Genomic DNA, 7244 nt, shown 5'->3' with positions numbered 1-7244 from the left:
AGCTAGTAAGTGCTGAGTGTCTAAGGTCACATTTGAACTCAGGTCCTCCTGAATCCAGGGCCGGTGCTTGGATTTTGGTTTCTAATGCAATTTGCTATCTGCTTCCATTTTATGAGTGAGCTCATCCCCTTCACTTTCACAGTTATGATTACTAACTGTGTATTTCCCTTCATCCTATTTTTGTCTGTTTATCCTTCTCTCTCTCTTTTTATCCTGTCCCTCCTCAAAAATCTGTTTTGCTTCTGACCACTGCTTCCCTTAATCACCCTCCCTTTTATCATCCCCCCCTTTCCCCTTATCTCTCATTCCCTTCCCCTCCTATTTTTCTATTGGGTAGGATAGATTTCCATACCCAACTGGAAACACAAATGGAAAAGGAGGTACAAAAGGTACACACCAACTGGATGTGTATATATATTCTTCCCTCTTTGAACCAATTCAATGAGAGTAAGGTTCAAGCATTGCCCACCCCCACCCCCACCCCCACCATCATTTACCCCTGCACTACAAAAGTCCTTCCCTGAGTGCATTTTTTCTGTGAGAAAATTTTCCTTATTTCACCTCTCCCTTCCCCCTTCTCCCAGGGCACTCCTCTTTAAACTTTTTTTTTAAAGATCATTCCAACATAATTGACTCTCACCCATGCCCTCTGTCTATATAAATGCTTTTTAACTGCTTTAATAATGATAAAGTTCCTAGGAGCCACATGTATCATCTTCCCATGTAGGAATGTAAACAGTTTAACTTTATTGAGTCCCTTTGGATTACTCTTTCATTTTTGCCTTTTTTCCCTCCAAAAGTAGAAGAAGATTGTTTAATATTGCTCTACCATTATCCTGAAAGGCAGAATAATTTGGGTTACACATCTGAACTGATTAGAGTTACAGAATCATATCTCCTTTTTGCATTTATTAATATATACAATATAAAATAAATACATTTACATAGATGGACATTTGTTGGAGCACCCAGTATGATACACGTCACGAAAATTTTAAATTGACTTGATTGCTTTTCGGATGTGAAGCCCATCTACAGCTATAGACATAGTTTTGGTTTTTGTTGCATTTAAAAAAATCATTTTTACCTTTTTATGATTCTGAGTTGAGTTTGAATGTCAATTTTTTTTCAGCTCTTATCTTTTCATCAGGAATGTTTAAGTGTGCTCTATTTCCTTAAATATCAATTTTAAAATTTTGAATATAATTTTATTTTCCAAAGACATGTAAATAAAAATTTTAACATCAATTTTTTTAAAAACTTAGTCTTCCAACTTCTCTTCTCCCCTCCATTCCCCCCCCCCCCAAGAACTCAAGCAATTCAAAATAAGTTATACATGAGTAGTCATGGAAAAATTCCTATATTAGCTAGTTGTGAGAGAAAACAGCCAAAAAAACCAAAACTTCAGATTAAGGAATTGTCAAAGAGGAAAAGAAAAAAAAATTTTAATGTATTTCCATCTGTTTTCAGATACTATCAGTTCTTTCTCTTCAGATGGGCTGCAATCTTCATAAATCCTTCATGGTTATATTGGATCATTGCCTTGCTGAAAATAAACACATGCTTCCCAGCAGATCATCCCCCATGATTACTGTTATTTTGTATACAGTACATTTCACTCTGCTTCAGTTCATGTAGGTCTTTCCAGGTTTTTCTGATAGTATCCTGTTCATTATAACCTGTATATAGTACCTTAAGCTTGACAGAGAATTTTCTTCATAAAAGCCCAGCAAAGTAGGTGCCATACGTTTTGCCATTATAATCAATCATCATAACTATTTCCCTTCATCCCACTCCCTTCCCATGACATTTACTCTATCTTCTTTTTACCTATTCCTCCTCAGAAGTGTTTTACTTCTATCCTCTCCCTCACTCTGCACTCCCTTTTTTGTTTTTTGTTTTTAGTGAGGCAATTGGGGTTAAGTGACTTGCCCAGGGTCACACAGCCAGTAAGAGTTAAGTGTCTGAGGCTGGATTTGAACTCAGGTACTCCTGACTCCAGGGTCGGTGCTCTATCCACTGCACCACCTAGCTGCGCACTCCCTTTTTTTTACCCTTCCTTCCTTATCCTCTTCCCCTCCTAGTTTCCTGTAGGGTTAAATAGATTACTCCTCCCAATTGAGTATGAAAGCTATTCCCTCCATGAGACCACTCCCTGAGCTAATTCTGTGTTCTAAATTTTTCTTCTGGGGGTGGCTAGGTGGCACAGTGGATAAAGCACCAGCCCTGGATTCAGGAGTATCTGAGTTCAAATCCGGCCTCAGACACTTGACACTTACTAGCTGTGTGACCCTGGGCAAGTCACTTAACCCCCATTGCCCCGCAAATAAAATTAAAATAAAATAAAATAAAATAAAATAAAATAAAATAAAATAAAATAAAATAAAATAAAATAAAATAATAAAAAAAATAAAATAAAATAAATTTTTCTTCCTCCCTCCCTCCTCAACCCTCCCTATGAGATCAAGCAATTAAATATGTCATACTGGTGTAGTAATGCAGAACATCTTCATCTTCTTTGAAAGTGTTTTGCTTTTTACTGCTCTCTCCCCCAATCTGCCCTTTCCTCCTTCCCTTCTTCCCCCCTCCCCTTTTCTGCCTCCCTCCCCGCCCAGGGCAAAAATATATTACTATACCTATTTGAGTATGTATGTTAGTCCCTCTTTGAGCCAATTCTAATGATATTAAGGTTTACTCACTCCCCAACTCCTTCCCCCTCTTCTACTCTCCTCCATAAGCTTTTTTCTTGTTTCCTTCATGTGAACTACCTCTCCCCAGACCATCTCTCCCCTTCTCCCTCCCCCAGTCTATTCCTCCTACACCTCAACCCCATTTTAATGATGTCATCATGGATTAGTTAGGTGGCACAGTGGACAAAGCACCAGCCCTGGACCCAGGAGGTCCCAAGCCCAAATCCAGTCCCAGACATATGGTGCCCCACCCCGTCTGCCCTACAAAGAACAAAACACAAATGCTTTACAGATATCATCCCTTCATATTCAGTTCAGACCTGTCTTCTGTGAATTTCTTACTGAGATGGTTCTTATGATTTTGAAGTATTATCTTCCCATGTCGGAATGTAAATGATTTGATCTTTTAATATCTCTCATGAAGTCTTTTTCCTGTTTGCCTTTTTATGCTTCTCCAGGATCTTGTATTTGAAAGTCAAATTTTCTATTCAGTTCAGGTCTTTTCATCACAAATGCTTGAAAGACCTCTTTCTCATAAAAATCCCATTTTTGCCGCTGAAAAATTATACTCAGTTTTGCTGGGCATGTGATTTTTGGCTATAGTCCCAGTTCCTTTGCCCTCTGGAATATCATATTCCATGCCCTTTGGTCCTTTAATGTAGAAGCTGCTAGATCTTGCTTTATCCTTATTGGAGCTCCACAGTATTTGAATTCCTTTTTTCTAGCTGTTTGCATTATTTTCTCCTTCACCTGGGAGTTCTGGAATTTGACTATAATATTCCTGGAGGTTTTCCTTTTGGGATCTCTTTCAGGAGGTGATCAGTGGAGTCTTTCAATTTCTATTTTAGCTTCTGCTTCTAGAATATTAGGGCAATTTCCCATCACAATCTCTAGGAGGATGGTGTCTAAGCTTTTGTTTTGGTCATGATTTTCAGATAGTCCAATGATTTTCAAATTATCTCTCTTATATTTATTTTCCAGATCAGCTGTTTTTCCAAGGAGATATTTCACATTGCCCTCTATTTTTTCATTCAATTAGATTTGCTTTACTGTGTCTTGGTTTCTCATAAGGTCACTAGCTTCCATTTGTTCAATCCTAATTCTTAGGCAGTTATTTTCATCAGACAGTTTTTACATCTCCTTTTCCATTTGGCTTTTCAAACTGTTGACTTTTTTCTCATGATTCTCCTGCATCACTCTCATTTCCCTTTCCATTCTTTCCTCCTTTTCTCTATATCTTCTTTCTATTTCTCCTACTTTCTCTACAAAGTTCCTTTTGAGAGCTTCCACGGCCTGAGACCAGTTCATATTTTTCTTGGAAGCTTTGGATGTTAGAGCTTTGACCCTGTTATTATCTTCTTCTGAGGTTATATTGTGGTCTACCTTACCCCCAAAGAAGTTTTCGATGGTCTTCTGCTTTCTCTGCCTGCTCATCCTGGCTTACTATTTCTTGGCTTTTAACTCCTTATTAAATTGTGGTACTGCTTCCTGACACACTGTTCAAGCTATAGCATGGCCCGGGGGATGGTTGGGCTTTTTCTCAGGCTGCCTGGCCTCACTTTCATTTGATTTTAAACTCTCCACTGGGGGTGGGGGTGGGGGGCTACTTCTCAGCTCTGCTCCTGCTCCCAGCTTCACAGGGTCCCAGGTGTTTTGGGTTTGGGGGGGGGCAGGTTTTTATTTCACCTGGCCTGTTCTCGGGTCCAGAGATAACCTCAGGCTTACTTACTAAGCAACCAACCAGCAAAGCTTTCTGTGGTGTGGTTCTTAGCTTCAGATGAGCCTACCTGTTCCCCTCCCCCACCTGGGCCTTCAGCCGCTCATGATTTCTTCCTGGTTGCCTGCTGGTGTGGGACAGTCGAATTCTTCCCCCTAGTCCACTGGTACCTGCACTTACCCCCTCCCCCCCACCGGAGCCAGCCATTCAGCCCAACCGTGTGCTCAGTTCCAGAAGGTGCCGGTGCTGCAGCCAATTCAGAGGCACTGGGACAAATTCCTCTGGCGGGTGTCTGGTGTGGTGGCCCGATTGCGGAGATAGGCTTTATTTGTGGCCCAGCATGCCCCCCTGAAATCTATCTATAGCTGGAGAAAACTCTCAGCCCGTATTTTTGTGTTTTTCTGCCCCGAGGGTTCTTTTATTGTTATTTTTGGGGTGATTGTATCAGGAGCCTTGTGGGTTTAATGTCTTTCCTCTGCCATCTTGGTGGATTAGGTTATTCTTAGTTGTAATTCTAGCTTCTTTGCCCTCCAAAATATCATATTCCAAGCCCTCCACTGCTTTTATGAGGAAGCTGTGAAATGTTGTATTATCCTGACTGTGGCTCCATGACATTTGAATTGTTTCTTTCCGGCTCCTTGCAATATTTTCTCCCTCACCTGGGAGTTCTGGAATTTGACTATAATATTCCTGGAAGTTTTCATTTGGGATCTCTTTCAGGAAGTGATCAGTGGATTCTTTCAATTTCTGTTTTACCTTCTGGTTCTAGGATATCAGGGCAGTTTTCATTGATAATTTCTTGAAATATGATGTTGAGGCTCTTTTTTTTCTTTTATCATGGCTTTCAGGTAGTTCAATAAATCTGAAATTATTGCTCCTCTATCTATTTTCCAGATCAGTTGTTTTACCAATGAGATATTTCACATTTTCTTCTATTTCTTCATTCTTTTGATTTTGTTTCTTCAGTGACCTTTTGTACCTCCTTTTCACATGAAATGAGATTTTATCTGAGACTTGAAGGAATCCAGCGGGTGGAGATGAGGAGGGAGACCATTACAGGACAGCCTGAGCAAATGCCAGGAGGTGAGAGACACAGAGCCTGGTGTCCCTGGATCAAGGAGGAAGGGAAGCACTGTAAGCCAGATGGGTGACACTGAGGCTATTGTAATCCAAGAAGGGATGGGGGCTTGAACTGGGGGGAGCGGAGAAGAGCGTCATCCTGTGACTGTAGCAAGTTCTGGATGACAGACCTCTTCCCTCAGAGATCTTCATGCTGGATTCTCACAGCAGCAGTTTCTCTTGTTACACTACCAGCCCCACTGCTGATCCTCAGTCTACCCTGCTCCTGCTCCTTCCACATCACACCCACCACCTGTCCTGGGTACTCTTCATTCTCCATTCTCTCTCGGTTCCCTCACTAGCATCTGTAGTTTTACTTATGTCATCTCTAGGCAGATGACCCCCCAGGCCTAAGTAGCCCTCCCCTGAGTTCCAGTCCTGCATCACCAGCTGCCTATTGGGCATTTCCAGCTGTTTGACTCACACAAATCTCAAACCCAGTATGTCTAAAACAGAACTAGCCCAGTGTTGAGGGCTCCATCATCTGACCAAGCACAGAGACTCCTGAACTAAGTCATCCTCAACTCTTCCCGCTCCCTGATGCTACAAGCACTCTCTTGTGGATTCTATTTCCAAATGGGCTCAATTCAACCCCAAAGCCATCATTCCTATATGCCCCCTTCTCTCCTCTGACACTGCTTCCCCTGCCCTGACCCTTGCAGTCCCTTATCACCTCACAGCTGAATCATTATTTTTTTAAGCTCATTATTTATTTATTTTTTTGTAAGGCAATTGGGGTTAAGTGACTTGCCCAGGGTCACACAGCTAGTAAGTGTTAAGTGTCTGAGGTCAGTTTTGGACTCAGGTCTTCCTGACTCCAGGGCCAGTGCTCTATCCACTGAGCCACCTAGCTGCCCCTCGCAGCTGTATTATTGCAACAGCCACTGGTGGGGCAACCAGCCTCTGTCTCTCCCCACCCCAATCCAGCCTCCATTCAGCCACCAAAGCATGGGTCTATAATCATTATTAATAGCAATAGTGGGGCAGCTAGGTGGCACAGTGGATAAAAGCACTGGCCCTGGATTCAGGAGTACCTGAGTTCAAATCCGACCTCAGACACTTGACACTTACTAGCTGTGTGACCCTGGGCAAGTCACTTAACCCCCATTGCCCCACAAAAAAACAAACAAACAAAAATAGCAATAGCATTTATGTGGCACTTGCGAAGTGCCTTACAGATGTGATCTCATTTTGTCTTCATGACAACACTTTGAGGTAGGTGCTATTATAACTACCTTTTAACAGATGAAGAAATTGAGACAGACAGAGCTTATGACTTACCCAGGGTCACACAGCAAGCAAGCGTCTGAGTCTGGATTTTGTAAAAAATATATTAACTGGTCCTAATCTGTGAACTCCTGGCTGGCTATCTGACTGTTTTTAATTTAATATGGGAAGAGCCAATTGGGAAGCTCCCCCTCCCCCACTACCTCTCCCAAACTGATAAAAAAAGATTAAGAAACTTCTTTTCAGTTAAAGCAAATACCAGGGTTTATTGAGGTAAATAAACTTAGGGATAAAGACAAAGAAAAATACAACCTGACTGCGTTTTAACTTTCTTCCTGGACAGAATTTTTCCTCCTTCATCTTTTGCCTGTGGCCTCTTGCTTCTGCAGCCAATTCAGCCACACCTCCCTCCTCCAGTAGCTCCCTTTCACTGTCAGCCATCCCTGCTCTCTGTAACCTCCTCTTAGTCCTCTTTTTCAGTCCTCTCCTTT

The sequence above is a fragment of the Dromiciops gliroides genome, chromosome 6 (assembly GCF_019393635.1).
Source record: "Dromiciops gliroides isolate mDroGli1 chromosome 6, mDroGli1.pri, whole genome shotgun sequence".
Lineage (NCBI taxonomy): Eukaryota > Metazoa > Chordata > Mammalia > Microbiotheria > Microbiotheriidae > Dromiciops > Dromiciops gliroides.
The sequence above is the reverse complement of the archived record's forward strand: the minus strand, read 5'-3'. Positions refer to the sequence as shown.